The sequence below is a fragment of the Mesoplodon bidens genome (genome assembly GCF_964165515.1).
Source record: "Mesoplodon bidens genome assembly, chromosome: 17".
Classification (NCBI taxonomy): Eukaryota; Metazoa; Chordata; class Mammalia; order Artiodactyla; family Ziphiidae; genus Mesoplodon; species Mesoplodon bidens.
The window spans coordinates 17458381-17473631 of NC_138174.1; the positions used below are offsets into that span (position 1 = coordinate 17458381).

Sequence of the window (15251 nt, forward strand, 5' to 3'; positions counted from 1 at the left end):
TATAATTGTATTTGTTTAAGCTAAACATACAGTTGATAAGATTCCAATCTAGTCAGAAGAAAAAACACAGTGGGAAAGAAGACACATCGAAGTGAACTTGACCCTAATCAAAGTGTTGAACTTGACCCTACAACTGAAGACCCAGTGTCACTCACAGTAAATCTGCATGAATATTTAGTCTTACCAGCAAATACACTTTGTTGAAAGTCCAAAAGATACCAAAATTTCCTTGAATTCTCAGAATTATCCTAAAGGTGGAGAAAAGAGAAACCGCCTCCAGAGTAGACACTGCCCCCAGAAGCGTTGAAGAAAAGCCACACTCGGTTTTCCACTGCTTAACAGATAGTTGTGGCTCTATGAAAGCCAGAAGTGACACAACACGACAGACACAAACCATGTTCTAAAAAGGTGAGAAGCTAGAGGAGAACATGTCCCAGTTCCAGAGTCAACAGCATGCAATTCATCCAAAGCTTGCTGGAATAAGATGTGTTGTGAACACAGATGATTTTAAACCCCTTGGATTACAAAGCATTAGAAGCCCAACTTGGACACTGAATAGTCACTCTTCCACGAAAGCCCTTTGGCCACCAATGACCATCCCACCTACTGAAGCATCAGGACAGGAAAGCCCAAGGTAGAGGCAGGTGTCTATGTCTGCATTTGAAAGAAGCTGCATAGGGATCTGATTCTGAAGCATCCTCATTTTATGTCCTCTAATTGCCATCAGTCCAGTCCTGCCTAAGAATGAGATTCCCAAACTAGTCCTTGTCTTTTCCCCTGGGTTAGAGAAGATAAGCCAGAGCAACAATGGGACAGCAGCGATGAGAGGGCAAGGGATGAAGAACTAAGGTCTGAGAGGATAAACAGAGATGGAGGCTGCCACCAAAGAGGCCGAGCTGGGAGTAGCATGACTGCTGCCCTCTGCTGCATCCATCTATTATTCAACAAATACTGATTGAGCATCTATTATGTGCACAGCACTCTGCTGTGCATTTCTTATGTTTGATTGTCTTAAGGGGGGATTGTTTCCACTGCCCTTTTTCTTGAGGGCACTGGAAATATTTACATTATTCTTCAAGGTTTCTCGAATTTTTCTTTTCTTTACTCCCCCTGGTTCACTGGGTGAATAAGCACCGACTTTTCCTTTTCTTATGGCAGGTCACAGTTCTCACCCCACCTTCATGCAATCAGAGGCTCCCAGCCCTGGAGGCAATGAAAAGAAGAAGAGAATTCAGCCATAGCTGTAAGCAGGAGAATTGCCTCAAATATGGTCAGTTTCAAAAGCAAAGCAGGGACTGGGTTCACACAGTATTCAGTGGTAAAACAATGCTTCATTTTCACTGCAGATCCGTGGAGGAACATATTTATATCAGAAATTTGAGAACACTTGGATTATTCACTAGAGCTCAAAAAAGGAAGCCAGTAAGGGTAATGTATAGTATTACAAGAGATTTTCGAGTTCAGAAATCGAGGAGAGAATCTATAAGATTTCAACACAGGTTAACATAAAGCAAGGGTTGTATATGGTAAGGCTGACTGAGGATCCATTTCTTCTTCTGAGGGAAGAAAGATGCCTGCAGTTCAGTTGCCATTTCTCAAAAAGACTGTATTCTGCCTGCAGTTAAGGAATTGAAGAAACTGTTGTTCCTAAGCCACAGGATTCATCTTTTCCTAGATCTGCAAAAGTATGCCCATCTGTGACAATGCAGATTTGGGCAGTTAGGAAACAAGATCAAAGACAAGGAAATCCCAGCCACTGTTTTCTGAAAGCTATCCTCAAGACTGAGACTAAGGTCTTTGCTCTCCTTGACATTGTTTATTGATCTTTCTGTTCTATCAAAAACTATATTTATTAAAAGAAAAATAAAATAACAGTGTGTATTGATAAGCTAATGTCCTGATGTACCTGTACTTGTGTGAGACAAAGCTGAGACAAGATGATTTAAAAGTACCCAGGGGGCTTCCCTGGTGGCGCAGTGGTTGAGAGTCTGCCTGCCAATGCAGGGAACATGGGTTCGTGCCCCGGTCCGGGAAGATCCCACATGCCGCTGAGCGGCTGGGCCCGTGAGCCATGGCCGCTGAGCCTGCGCGTCCGGAGCCTGTGCTCCGCAACGGGAGAGGCCACAGCAGTGAGAGGCCCATGTACCGCAAAAAAAATAAAAATAAAAATAAAAATAATTTAAAAATAAAAGTACGCAGGGCTTCCCTGGTGGCTCAGTGGTTAAGAATCGGCCTGCCAATGCAGGGGACACGGGTTCGAGCCCTGGTCCAGGAAGATCCCACATGCCACGGAGCAACTAAGCCCATGCACCGCAACTACTGAGACTGCGCTCTAGAGCCCATGAGTCACAACTGCTGAGCCCGCATGCTGCGACTGCCGAAGCCCATGTGCCTAGAGCCCGTGTTCCGCAACAAGAGAAGCCACTGCAGTGAGAGGCCTGCGCACTGCAACGAGGAACAGCCCCCGCTCGCCACAACTAGAGAAAGCCCGCACGCAGCAACAAAGACCCAACACAGCCAAAAATAAAAAATTATACTAATAAAATTTAAAAAGTACCCAGATGAGGACTGCCAGAAAGGGAAAGTAGAATCCGACTCCTTTCTTACCTCAGTTAATGTTCTGTTCCAAAAACATCCCTCTCAACTAGTCTGGTTATTTATCTCATTAAATGAAGCAATAAAGCACAGTAAAACCATCGAGTACAGCCTAAAATAACTTATCAGTATTGTTATTCCATTGCCTTGAGTCTGAATAGGAAGAATAACTTAACAGCACTAACACTGAGAAATAAAGAGCTGCTGGTTGCCTAACTCTGACCTACAGTTTATTTATCATCTGATGATAGCGGAGGAAAAACACACTGTTAAGCCCGGTCCAAGAGCCTAAAAGGCAGAGTCTGAGGTAAAGAGGAAGAGAGCTTTGGGATAAAAGATGAGAGGTTTCCAACCCCTTAAATATGGATTTCCATGGAAATGACAAATGGAATATAAAAACAGGAGAAGCCTGCATCAGTACTGGAAAGTAGGGAGGGAGCGTCCACTGTCAGAACTGTTGAGGAATTTCTGGTGGACACACGTCTGAGGCACAAGGCCTGCATCCCGGCTCCCACCTCCACACGCAATTCTTTCTTATACACACGTACAGAAGTAAGCGGAGGAGACCCTGACAGAACACCACTGGCACACACTTAGAGGAGGTCAATGGCAGCCAGAGGATGGGCAGACACGTGAAGTGAGCCCCCCTCACAGGGGGCTGCAACTCTGGGTGGAGCAGTGGAGTTCCTGGCAGAGATGGTCCGTGTGAAGAAATTCATCCGCCCAGAGATAAAGTGGCCAGTTGTGACAGCCGAAGACGCTGCCCCTTCGTCACCCTCTACCCTCACTACCACAGGCGCTGGATCTCTGTGTAAATTTACATCAAATGTAAAAGTTGCCTGTTCCTGTTATTTGAATAGAAAGGATTTGTGCATTTGAACCTGAAGGAAATCTACCGATTCTGTGCAGTTCTACTGTACAAATTCTACCAATTTCTGATAGATCCCTCCTCAATGCTTGCTGTATTATAAGATAGTAAGCATGTATACACCATTGTCTATAAGAATGAACAAATACAGTAAAAGTCCTTCTAGCCACCTGCCCTAAAGACTATATATTTAACCTGCACTAAAGTCCTATACATACAAAGGACATAGAGTCCCCTACGGCCTCAGGAAAACATACTAGCTGACACCACGGCATCATTAGTGCTCATGGCCAGCAGGATCCTCTGTCATAAGCCTGCAGGTTTCTTCTCCCATCAGTTGCATGGTAGGCTTTCCAAGGGTCAATTGGTAGTAATGTTGTGCCACTTGTACTTATTATAATTATATAATTCAATTAAATATTATGTTATCTGATAAAGTATGAAAAGAGAGTTATATTTGAAAAAGCAAATCAAATTACTTTAAAGAATCAGTAAAGATGAGTTGCTAAGAAAATCTGCTCTTAAATTGGCTATGAGTGATATAACTGTTAATGACAGGGAAGAAGAATAAAAATACACAAGGACTCTGCACTCATTATATCACAAGTATCTTTAAGATCTTGCTCCTATTTAAAGAAACTGAAACTGGAAATCATAGGTGATTCACTTTGGTTTATGTAAGAGATGATATGAATAATCAGCAGGCCCATTTTCAAAAAAATGCCTTGACCCTACACTAAAAGATTGGCTAATAGAATGTACATTGATATACTTTATTTTAAAAGATGTGTCTCCATCATTTTCTGAAGTCACCTACGTGAGGAGAGGCACTGAGTCTATTTTGTTTACTGCTGTGTCAGCAGCACTTATATCAGGGCCCAACATATACCAGACACTCAAAAAATATTTGCTTCATAAATAAGTGTTGAAGATTAATAACAGATGATAATATTCTATACATAGGTCAGGACCCAGACAGGGGAAAGCAGTGGGTGTAGGCTGTGAAAGCTGCAGCTGATCCTGTCTGTATGAAGGAACTCACTGAAGACTTCTGAGCAGTCAAGTAACATGACTGAAGTAAGGTATAGGAAGATTAACCTGTTTGCAATTAGTAAGATATGTTAAAACAATCCAAATGTCCCTTGATGGATGAGTGGATAAACAAAATATGGTATGTACATACAATGGACGACTACTGAGCCTTAAAAAGGAAGAAAATTCTGATACGCGCTACAACATAGATGAACCTTGAAGACATGCTAAGTGAAACAAGCCAGGCACAAAAAGACAAATATTATATAATTCCATTTACATGAGGTACCTAGAGTAGTTGAATTCATAAAGACAGAAAGTAGAATAGTGGTTGTCATGGGCTGGAGGAGAGGGAAATGGAGAGTTATTGTCTGCTGGGACTAGAGTTTCAGTTTGAGAAGATTAGAAACTTCTGAAGATGGATAGTGCTGATGGTTGCAAAACAATGTGAATGTACGTAAGGCCACTGAACTGCACCCTTAAAAACTGTTAGAATGGGGCTTCCCTGGTGGCGCAGTGGTTGAGAGTCCACCTGCCGATGCAGGGGACGCGGGTTCGTGCCCTGGTCCGGGAGGATCCCACATGCCACGGAGCGGCTGGGCCCGTGAGCCATGGCCACTGGGCCTGCGCGTCGGGAGCCTGTGCTCCGCAACGGGAGAGGCCACAACAGTGAGAGGTCCACATACTGCAAAAAAAAAAAAATTGTTAGAATGGTAAGTTTTATGGTATGTATATTTTACCACAATAAAAAAAAATCTAGAAGTCGGAGAGAGAATTCATGGATTAGGAGGTTGCATTTTTCTACATGACTGGAGCAATGCAATTGAAGTATACAAGATTTGAGTTAGAGTAGTTATCAGATAGCATATGATGAGGAGCCATAGCAACTCTGATAGAGTATGGACTTCATGCTGATGCTTGAATGATTCTAACTAAAATGTTCACAGTCGTTGATGGAGTAAAAAAAAAGAGGAGAAACATAACAGGATGATCCAGGAGGCTATTTCATCCATGCATGGTCTAACCCAGAGCCCTGGTAATGGAAATAGAAAGGAAGAAAAGAACTTATAACAAAGCAACACAAAGGAAGTATAAATTATTTGTTGATTGACTGGATGGGGATTTAACAAAAAGAAAACGTCAAAGTTTTTAGCCTGCAACTGGAAAAATGATGGTACCATTAAGAGAAAAGGTATGACCAACAGAAGGAAGTGGTTTACAAGCTAAAATGATTTCCCTCTTTACATGTTAAGCTGGAGGTGACAAGAGAAAAAAGCAAGATGGGAAAGTCCAGTAAACAGCTAGGGATTTAAGTAAGTGAGGCAAAAATGATAGCTAGTTCATTCTACCAAAGGAGGCTGAGAACATCCCCCTCATCATGTAGCAGCTGGTGAATTAACAATGACCTTCAAATAAAAAGAACTAGTATGAGTACAGTAAACATGCTGCCTTCATTGAAAAATATTGATTACTACCACAGAAACAAGCTATTGAAGAGGTTATGAAATAAAGAATAATACATACATCCTTTGGTCTAAAATTAAGCACATTCTATTTAGATGAATTATAATGTCCTTTATAGAGTATGCGGAAACAATTTTTGAGACAAGTTTCCTTGGGTGGACTAATGGAACCAAAGGAGAAAACTTTAGGATCTATGCTCTCAACTTTTCAATCCAGTTTTCTGAATTATTCAATCTGAGATTTCTTAGTCTAATATCAACACATATTCTAACAACATAATGTAGGAAGGATTGCCAATACCCTATTCTTTGGTGATATTATCATTCATCTAGCCATTCAACAAACATGTACTGATACAGAATTAGAGTAGCGGGAATGCAAAGAGGAATGCCACATATCCCATGCCTTGGAAGAACTCAGCGTCTAGAGGGGGAATTAGAGTAGATGAAGCATTGCTCCTGATCTAGTACACTGATACTCTTACCCAGGCTCCTGGTGTAAGTCTCCCCGTAAAAATGCCCACTTGTAGTGTTTACCTTAGTTTTTAGAAAGATTTGATCATATTAATCAGTTGATTATAGCAAACTATTACAACCAGTTGCTACATGCTTGGTTAACCAATACATATGTAATTACTGTAATTATTTCTTTAGATGTATGGAGAAAGATAGGTGACAGCAGTGAGCAAGAAAGGAATGAGCCACCTAGTTTCCAAATAATTTTGAAGCTCCTCTCTATTTAAATATGTAAAAAATATTCTTTGAAGAGCCCAGAATCCACAATACTACATAGCTGCTCCAACTGGAACTTTTGCTACCTTTATTAGCTATGCACTTCAATCCAGCATGTTAAAAAAAGGACTAATTCATTCTGCTCACTATAATTTCGTGAATGTATCCTTTTCTCCCCAGATATCATGCCAGCTCCTTAAGGATAAAAATTGTCTTCGTTTTCTTTTGAGACTCCTATGAGCCTGGAGTAGGTTTTAATAAACATTTGCTTAATTTAATTAAAATAAATTACGTATGTCCCTTGAAATCCTGTGCCAGTTACATTATATTGTAGAACATTGCCAAATTAGTACTTAAACATGCTGCCCTAGGTTAGCACCAAATGATTTCTTTTTGTTTTTTAATATCCAAAGTGCTACTGCTCTTTCTTACAGCCAGTTCCTACAACTTTGGAATTTACAGTATTTTCATATTTCCATAATGACACCTGCTGGTAGAAGAAGAATGGATGAACTGCAGGAATTTTATTCAACTAGCTGTAGCCAGTCATGGTGCAGTCTGAAATAACTAACATTCCTGAACTCACAAAGAGTACATCTGTGTGACTCCAAATACCCAAGCACTAAAAATTTGACAATATAAGGTAAGTACTATTTCAATGCTCTTTTCCAACTAGAAATAAGACTTATCCCAGGAATCTCAGTCCAAAGCAAACTGATGTAATTAAGGGTAGTTATTATTAAGGGCCTTAAAATTATCAATTAACTTCTGTTAAATATTCTAAATTTAAAATATGGCTATTTGAGACTATCTTTCTCTTAAACTTTTTCTATTGTTTCATATGATTAATTAATAGATCAAGGTTTAAGTGGCCCAGAAGACAATGGATGGGGCATTTGTCTCAGTGGTAACCTGCATGTCTTGTCTTTTGGGAGAGCAAGCCCAGCCACCTCTGGAAACACTGCTAGAAGCTTAGGATAAGGCCCAGGTCTTCTGCAATAGCCAAATAAGTGACATGGCCATGTGCTCATTTGTTCTGCATTGGGGACAGGATCGTGCCTGCTCACACCCCTATCACACAGTGAGCATGGATAAATATTTCTAAACAAGTGTGTGTGTGTGTGTGTGTGTGTGTGTGTGTGTGTTAGCAGCCAAATAGACTCCATCCCAGGTAGATTTCACCCACACACCAAGATGTCAGCCAGATTTGGTGGGTTCACTTTGACAACACCTGAGTGAGTTTATTTCACTCAGTAGTTTAGAAAGCAGGAAAATTAACCAAGATGGCCTCAAATAAAATATGGATAAGCTATACACACCCAGGTTTCTTAATTCGAGGGCAAATGAATAACTCATTAGGACACATATTACACAGACTCTTTCCTACTTGACCAACAATTCCTCTTCACTAGAAACCAGTCATGTGTGCCAGTTACAGGGGGACAGGTAGTCTCAGAACAAGTTTTCTTTCTAACTGCCTGCAGGTTACAGTCCACACCTGTCTTCACTCAGCTGACAGTCTACTTGTGATTGTTTGGTCTTTACAAGTATGCTAACTTCTCAGACGTCCCTGGACTTGCTTACATTTGGTTTCTTCCACACAGAGAAGGAAGAGCTTATCAGCAAAGTGTGTGAAGTAGACCAATTCTGATTCCCCATTTGAAGAACATTCCCCTTCTTCTAAAATTTCATGACAAGGGACGTAATAATCATGCTTATTAATCAAAAGCTGCAGTTTTCTTTCATAAAGGGAAACCCTTTGGGCACTTTAAAAGTCTTTCTTTTTACTTTTACTGTATGTGGATAGACTATAAATCAATTCGATGCATACTACAAACACCTACTATGTACTAGCACTGGTAGGAAATGAAAAAAAAAAAGTATTCTTGTATCTTGCCCTCAAAGAAAAGAGTTCATAGTCCAGCATCACAGACATTAGTCTAGTCTGCTCTGCAGACTAACTCGTACCCTGACAGCAAGTCAGTATTTAGTGAACTTTATGTTTCCACTTCCCACCCTCCACCACACAGAGACTATCTCTGCATGCATGTGGCTGAAGCAAACCTATCAGAAAGGTTGTGCTGTTTGTTCCAGGGTACACCCCACAAAAAGCTATTTGCTCACAAGGACACCCCACAAGTCGCAAACCCAAGTTCCCAGATTCCTACATCTCATGAGAATATAGCATATGACTTGGCGCTTTGCTTATCAATATTTTTTGACTGACAGATGAAGTTTTGAAGAAAAACTTCAGTGATTCAGAATTATCTAATTCTTGAGCCATATCAAATGATTGTGAGAGTGTGTGTGTGTGTGTGTGTGTGTGTGTGTGTGTGTGGTGGCAGACACACTGAACTGGAACTTTTGGCCCAATACTCTACATAACTGATGAAAGCACTTCATTCTTTGCTTTATACTCAGAGAAAATACCATGGTGATTCATCTTGTCTAGGGCTTGTTAAAGACAAGAATCACAGGGAAAACCCCAGCTCTCTTTTTAATAACTTTATATCAAAATTCATTTTGAAGACAAAATATTTTCTCCCCTGGGTCCCTGACCTAAGATAAACCCATGAACCGTTCAAGAGAGAAGAAGAAAAAAGGGGTAAAAATATTTATGGAGTGTTGATCACAGGCCCTGCACTGTGTTAAGTATTCCTTTAGGTTTTACAGCAATTCTGTGAAGTAGGATCATCCAAACTTTACAGCTGAGGAAACTAAAGTTTAGAGAGGCTAAGGAACTTGCTGAAGCCACACAGCTTGTAGGTGGCAGAATCAAGTTTTCTCCTTCCATTTCAGCATATGCTGCTTCCCCTCTACACACGTTCCTCCAGCTGCCCAGCTGCCACTGAACACGCCCACACAACAGCAAAGGTAAGGAGCACAGCGGATCCAGGCTTTACAGGGCCTAAAGCTTATACAAATGTTGCGACCCTCTTTAAGGAAAATAAAATACAAAATTCGATACAAAAATGAATATTTATGGAGAATGAGTAAAGAAATTACACAAGTTACAATTTTCTTTTAAAGATGACAAGTACTGCAAATTTTTTCTTTCAATTTTCACTTTTGGCTTTCAATAGAGATACATCTTTCCTGTCACATCTGAATTTTTGTATGAACAATAATTCTGGAAAAAATACAAAACTAATCTGAAATTATGACATACACAAGAACAATTCTAATGTTTCTACATTGCATTGAGTTACATAACTGGATAATTGAATTCCTCTTATGCCACATACTGTGGCTTATTGATGAATGTGTGTGAGAGTTTTGTCACCAGAACACTTGTTTCTCAGGGCGTTTCTCATGCTTTGGTGGCAATTTTGTGCATCCTTCCCCCCTGAAACCACCAAATTTTGTTGGGACAAGATGCAACAGATACAATAAGACGAGATCCAGAATGCGATGCCAAAAACATGCATCTTCTCACACAGACATTCTTGCTGTACTGCCTACGGCCTGTGCTCTACAAACACAAGAATTCGGATCAAATCTATTCCATATTATTCGTACATATAGTGAGTTTATAATTGGATATTTGACATAATCAAGCATATTCCATACAAGAGAGAATATACTTGGCTAGGCATCAATATTCTGCTCACAATTTTATGTCTGCTGAAGTAAGTATTTTCCACAGTTGAGCTTCTCAAACCTTACTTCAACACTTTTTTCCCCCTCCACCTACCCCCATTACTTCCTGTGATGAATGCCATAGGACTGGCTCACATCCTTAGCACCTCTGGCCCTCACCTGATCTCCCCGTCTATGCTGGTGAGCCATCCAATGTAGTAGGAGTATTTGTAGAAGCCATTCCTCACCCAGACGGTTACAAAAGGGACTGCAAACTACTTAAAACTATTCCACTAAACTACTTTGATCCCCAATTCAACTTCCTTTTAGCCAGATCCAAAATATGCCCATCACTCAGATGGTAGCTGACAAATTGTGATGGGCAGGAAGTCAGAGTGAAAGAGAAGGTGATCTTGAGTGATTGCACTCAAAACAGCCTGCTTTTGCAAGACTTAGAAACACATAATTCTGTGGACACACTGGTAGCACCTTTTACAGAGCTTTCATTATTCGATTGCTGGAGACTGGCCGCTGGTGTGGAATAGACCACATGGTAGGAAAACAGCATTGGAAGAAAAGGAAACCAAGGGTGGAGAGGACACTGATGAGTCTAACAAAGGCTCTGGGTGCTCCTATATATCCAATAAGATTTGGTTCAAAGCAGACGCCAAGTAAGGAAAGAAGAGTAAAGGTCCAGCAATCATCTATGCTTCAATGATTTTAATAAAGCACAGTCAGCCAGTGAGACTGAGAACCCCCCCTCAAATGTGGCCTCCATGATCTACTCTAAAAAAACTTTGGACCAATATGGTGGTACAGTTCAATGATTAAGATTAGCCTTTTGGCCCTTTTTTTCTCCCAGAGTGGTAGTTTCTTATCTTCTTCACATGCATATGATGGGTGACTTTGTAGAAAACTTAGCAGGACTATTGTCTCACACATTATTTTTAAGAGCCTGCTATAGATTGAAAGGTTGTGGTTGTTGTCTTCTTTCCCCTCTTGTCAGCTTATCAAAGCTTACATGTCTAGTTTCGGGGGGGGGGGGCAAACTGGTTTTCATCATATTGAAAACATAAGTATGATCCCTCACAAAAAGACAGTATGAGGTCCCTTTGATATTGCCTGTAGAGCTCACCCTTCAAAGGGAAATATCCATTAATTTCAGCTCCAAAGGACACACAAAACTGCCCCCACAGGATGTGAGGCCTTCATTTATATGTCTTATATAAACAATGCCTCTTTCCCCTCCTGTTGCTACCTGAATTGGGTAGGATGATCCAGGATGCTTGGGAATGCCTCTCTTCCCACAGATATTCTGCACACAAATCCCACAGTCTTGCATCCTTCTCCTAACCCCTATACCCAAATGCCTAATGGAAGCTTTTCTGACAGTTGTGAGGTTGAAAAAATAAAAATTCTTGCCATGCTTGCTTAGTACTCTACAATGGAATCACATCACACTTCCTCTTGCCCTAATGCTGGTTCACAAAATAAATGGAATGCAAAATTTACTTCCTGGCTATTGGTGCCAGGAACATTCATACGTGCGTGCTTCACACATACCCTTTTGAGTAAATACCATTATCCATATTTTTTAGATAAGGAAACTGAGGCTCAGAGAGAGTAAGGCATTTTCCCCAAGATCTTGTAGCTGTAAAGCAGCAGGGGCAGTATTCAAACAGAAGATATCTGACATCTTGTGAAGTGGTACCTGCAGCATGGAGTGGGGAGACCATGGGCTCTGGGCTTAGCTTGTGGCTCTGCACAGGACAGCAGTGTGACCCGAGACAGATGACAGTGCCTCTTTCCTTGTCATAAAATAGGGGTAAGAATGGCACCCACCTCAGAGGCACTGCACAGGTTGAACGGGTGGAGGTTGTAAAAGGCCAGCAACTTAAAAGATACTCAGTAACTCTGTTACTTTTTCTTCTTCTCAAGCCTCTTGGAAGCAGAAGCCACATCATTTTTCTTATCTTGCACACACCCAACCCTTAGCAAATATCTGTGAAAATGACCCCTGCCGTGTCCAGTGCTTTTTGGTGTTTTCCAAAGCCACACTGGCATCCTTATGCCCCAAATATTAAAATTCTTATCTCAGCAGATTGATTGGATGAAATAACTCACATGACAATGCACATAAAGCAGGAAATGGGTGGGAGAAGCATTTTGCAATTTATTAAACCACCAGTTCCAGCATCTCTTTTTTATTAAAAAATATTTTAAGCCAGTGGAATGTAGTAATCAAGTTGTCAAACAAACATTCTGAGCAGCATCAGGCCCCTACGATACGCATGAATGGCTCGTGGGTCAAGATTACATCTGATCCAATGAGGCCTGGCTGCTATGGGTCTAACCCAGCTGCTCAGACACTAACCTAAGCATGTGAATGCTGAAGCCAGCCCCCAGCCATAAATGAAGTCTACAGCAGTGTGAGACATAGGACTGGGCCTGCAAATACACATTTTGGCAAGAATTGGTCCACTTCTCCCCATTTCTACTCCAGCCTAGTCTAAGCCATCATTATCTCTAGCCTGGAATTCTGCAATAGCCTCTCAGAGGAGCATTCTCCTCATCCTGCCCTTGACCTCTTTCATCCATTCTCACACTGCAGCCAAATCTTTTAAAAACCCCAGTGAGACTGTGTCAGTCTCCCGGTCTTCCACAGTTCTTAGAATCAAAACTAAATTCTTCACTTTGACCTAGAAGGCCTAACAGGATCTGGTTTCTGCTTATCTCTTTCTTTATTCAGTGAATGAATGAATGAATGAGAGCAATGCACCACCTATGTAGGATGAAGCTCAGAATGTCTTGTATAAGATAGGTGACTGTTATTGCTCTCACTTAAACTTTATGGAATGACTTAAGCACACTGGGATGTGTACAGAACAACAAAGATAATTCAACCCCTCTACTTCAAGAGCTATATTCCATGAGGTGGTTTTCCAAACATGCAAGGAAGGGAAGGGTCTTGCTTAGCAACACTTGTTTCTTTCTCTTTTTCCTTCTTCAGAGTTAGACAGAGACAATGGCATGTAGACAGCCATGAACAGCTGTGAAAAAGAAACTAGGAATGCTAGGGGAAAGTAGATGTACCACTAGGAGGAAGGGAGAGAAAGAAATCCGTAAAAACACAAGGAATGGGGACGGGAGGTGAGAGGAGGGAAGAAGCAATGAGGAAGAAAGGAAATCCATATATGGCTCTTTGCCTCTCCCTGCCTGAAACATCCATTTGACTGGAAAACCAGAAATCAAGGTGAGTCCCTGTGACCTCAGACAGACCTGTGACCATCCGGGAATGGGCTGCAGTACCTAGAAGAGTACGTATATGCACTCAGCTCTTTGGGTTGGTGGACAGAAGACAAGTTACTATTGGTTAATATTCTACCATCAGGGCTTTCCTGGTGCGCAGTGGTTAAGAATCTGCCTGCCAGTGCAGAGGACACCGGTTCAAGCCCTGGTGCAGGAAGATCCCACATGCCACAGAGCAACTAAGTCCATGTGCCACAACTACTGAGCCTGAATTCTAGAGTCCGCGAGCCACAACTACTGAAGCCCGCGCACCCTAGAGCCCGTGCTCCACAGCAACAGAAGCCACCGCAGTGAGAAGCCCACGCACCTCAATGAAGAGTAGCCCCCGCTCACTGCAACTGGAGAAAGCCCGCGCGCAGAAACGAAGACCCAACGCAGCCAAAAATAAATCAATTAATTAATTTAAAAAATATATATTCTACCATTACTACCTTCATCTCCATTTCTGAAAATAATTTTCCCATCAATCCCCAAATTTCCGTCGACATTGACTTTACAAGAGCAACACTGCTGAGTGAGGAAGTAAGAGATGAGTAAGCCTTCTTCCATTCTCCTTACCCCCTCTCTCACAGAACTCCAGAGTTACTGACCACTCAATGAGAGAAGCAGACTATGGTATTTTAGCTCTTTAAATAATCCCACTGTTCCTTCCTTTTTCTAAACTACTAAATCATTATAAGTATATATATATATATCATATACTGTCATTATTTCAGTGGTCCAGGAATGCCTTGGGTCTCTTAATAAATGATAACTTCCTTGAGGGTATTCCCTCCTTCATTTGTATCCCCACAGCACTCAGCACAGTGTCAAAAACATAGCAAACATTCAAGAAAAACTCATTCCACTAAATATGAGTCTGTGTTTTATTGTCTTCAAAAATCTTCTCTCAAGAGCATGAGAATTTACAGTCTGACATTAGAGAAAAAACTAAGAATCACAGCTAAAATGTCAACAGTAATTTCAATAAATCAATGCCCTCAACCTCCTCATCTGTATAGCAAAAAGCATTCTGATACCCCATGATGTGAGCAGTACTAATAATAGTTCATCCCGTTGCCATGTACACACTGAAGAGCTAGCCCATCAATAGATGTGCTGGAAATGCTGATCCAAGTCTAAAAATATCACTTCCTTTTCTCTTCAAGAAGCAATTTTCCAGGTTTATACAAATATGCAAGGAGAATACTTCGGCCCATCAAGGCTGCCCAGAACTCTTGTAGATTCATTAGCTGGATGTCCCCAAGCTCTTCTCACATTTGTCAGGACTGGACTGAGTTGTCACTGTCATTGCTGATGTACTTAATTCTCAAAAATGCAGCAGAATCTAAGGCTGCAATAACCGACCACTTGTTCCCCTGGGACCTATGGCAGAAATCATTAAATGATAGAATTCCTTCCCCTAAGTCTGGACTTGGCTTCAGAACTTCTCCTTGACCCAGCACCCCAACCCAAGCAGCCTCAATCAGGCAGAGTGAAGACTTGAGATGAAGCCTTTTTCCGTATACAGGCTAAGGCTTTTTAATCTCCTATGACGAGCTACTGTAAAAACCAAACTCCAAATCAGGTTGTGAAACAGGTTGCATTTGTCTTCAGTGACACCTAAACCCTCTTTACCAGAGTGACTCCATTGTTTCTAATATCCCCAACCCCAACAAAGCCATCATTCTAGG

General features: G+C 41.3%; 1 long non-coding RNA gene across 1 annotated transcript in view; it reads right to left on the minus strand.

Annotated features, from left to right (window-relative positions):
* Window positions 1-1115: 1115 nt before the first annotated feature.
* The window catches only part of LOC308605080, a 45712-nt gene continuing 31576 nt past the window's right edge, over window positions 1116-15251 (minus strand). The window contains exon 4 of the long non-coding RNA XR_014013598.1: window positions 1116-1203. This is a non-coding gene — a long non-coding RNA (uncharacterized lncRNA). The remainder of the gene's footprint in view (window positions 1204-15251) is intronic.